Here is a 2,500-nt window from a genome sequence, read left to right as displayed (position 1 = left end):
GTGGGTCAGATAAGTACCCAGCATCTGCATATCCGACCAAGCTCTCTCCTGGCCGGTTGGTGTAGAACAACCGAGATCCTTTGTTCCTTGCAGATATCTGAACAGATTTCACTCCGTTCCAGTGCCTTAAGGTTGGACATGAACCAAACCTTGATAGTAAGCTCACGGCAAAGCTTATGTCCGGTCTAGTATGACTAGCCAAGTACATTAAGGCCCCAATGGCACTTAGGTAAGGCACTTCGGTCCGAGTGCTTCCTCGTCCGGCTTCTTTGGTCCGAATGGGTCCTTCTCAAGGTCTAAGGCCCTCACGACCATAGGACATGGCAAGGGATGAGCCTTGTCCATATTGAATTGCTTGAGTATCTTTTCCGTATATGTTTCTTGGTGCACAAGGATGCCATTCTCTTTATACTCAAACTGTAATCCCAAACAAAACTTAGTCTTCCCTAAGTCTTTCATCTCGAATTCTTTCTTTAGACATTCAACGGTTTGGGAAATCTCTCCAGAGGTTCCTATAATATTCAGGTCGTCCACATAGACAGACATGATCACGTAGCCCTTGCTGTCAAACTTCTTTATGAATATACATGGACTTATTGGATCATTCTTATAACCCTCTTTCACTAGGTACTCGGATAATCTATTGTACCACATCCGACCTGATTGCTTTAAACCATATAGGCTTTGTTCAACTTTCAACTTATGTTCTCGAGAACCTTCTTGTCTTTGAGCTCAATGCCCTCTGGAACTTTCATATGTATCTCATTATCCAGTGGTCCGTATAGGTATGCAGTTACTACATCCATTAGGCGTAAGTCAATGTTTTCTTTCACTGCCAGACTGATTAGATATCTCAGTGTAGTTGCATCCACCACAGGGGAGTAAGTCTCCTCATAATCTATTCCAGGTCTTTGGGAGAATCCTTGTGCTACAAGCCGTGCTTTGTATCTCACTACTTCTCCTTTCTCGTTTCTCTTCCTTACAAAGACCCATTTGTATCCCACTGGTTTGACATCTCTTGGTGTCAATATTATAGGGCCAAAAACGCCTCTCTTTCTCAATGATTCTAACTCCACGTTAATAGCTTCTTTCCATTTGATCCAATCTGATCTTAGCATGCATTCTTGTATGGACGTGGGTTCTAGATCCTCATCTTTATCCATGATCTCTCAAGTGCTACCTTGTATGCAAATAAATCATCAACGTTGATATCTTTTCTGTTCCATTGTTTTCCAGACATTACATGGTCTATAGAGATCTCTTGGTTGTCCGGCTCTTCTGTCCCGTGAAGCCCAGCGTCCCGGACCTCACTTTGAGGAACGGCCGGATCATCGGGTGTGGCCGGTACGCATGGCTCGACCGTCCTGGTCGGCTCGACCGGTCCATCAATGTCCTGGACGGTTTCTTTGATGCTCTCGGATCCAGCACCTCTCTTGGACTTCCGAGGCTTTTGTTATCTTTGGAACCAATTGGTCTACCACGTTTTAAACGTTGCTTAGACTCTGTAGCCACTTGACATTGTCCATCTTGGACGTTCAATCTTATGGGTGCATTACAAGCCGGGTTGTGTGACATTGTTACTCTATTTGGGTCAGCAAATGTATCTGGCAACTTGTTAGCTAGCTCTTGTAGATGTATTATCTTCTGGACTTCTAGATCACACTCTCTAGTCCGAGGATCTTGCCAAGATATTGATGGTCTAAACCATTCTAAATCTTTTGAAATCAACCGGCTGTTATCTCCCCCTAAGGACGGATATTTGGACTCATCAAACTGTGAGTCTTCGTATCTGGCCTTAAACAAATCACCGGTTGTTGGCTCAAGATACTTTATGATACTGGGGAGTCATATCCACGTATATTCCCATCCTCCTTTGTGGTCCCATCTTAGTTCTCTGGTGGAGCAATTGGAACGTAGACGGCACATCCGAATGTCTTGATGTGGGACACGTCTGGCTCTTGACCGTGAGTAGTTGGGATGGTGAATAATATGTTCACTAGATGGCCTGATGCGAATCAGTTCCGTTGCATGTAAACCGCATGTCCCCATGCTGATACCGGAAGTTGAGACTTCATAAGCAGTGGCCGGGCTATCAGCTGGATCCGTTTAATGAATGATTCGGCCAAGCCGTTCTGTGTTATGGACATGTGCCAGGGAGTGCTCTACTTTTCCCCATGGACATACAGTATTCATTAAACGCTTGGACGTGAATTCACCAGCATTGTCTAGACGTATAGTCTTAAGAGGGAAATCTGGAAAGTGTGCTCTCAGCCTTATCATTGGGCAAGCAAGCCGTGCAAAGGCTAGATTCCTAGTGGGATAGTAGGAGACATGTGACATCTGGTCGATGCATCAATGAGGACATGAAGGATCTTAAATTTCCCACAAGGTGGGTGTATGGTCACACATTGTATCTTGGAATCCTTTTCAAGAACTGTTTAAGGTTTCTTTAGTGAACCTTAGCTGGTGTGGCCGGTCTCTGATTAGTGAGTGTTAACCT

This window comes from Brassica napus, unplaced genomic scaffold (genome assembly GCF_020379485.1).
Source record: "Brassica napus cultivar Da-Ae unplaced genomic scaffold, Da-Ae ScsIHWf_280;HRSCAF=462, whole genome shotgun sequence".
NCBI classification, from domain to species: Eukaryota; Viridiplantae; Streptophyta; class Magnoliopsida; order Brassicales; family Brassicaceae; genus Brassica; species Brassica napus.
This window is presented reverse-complemented; position numbering follows the sequence as displayed.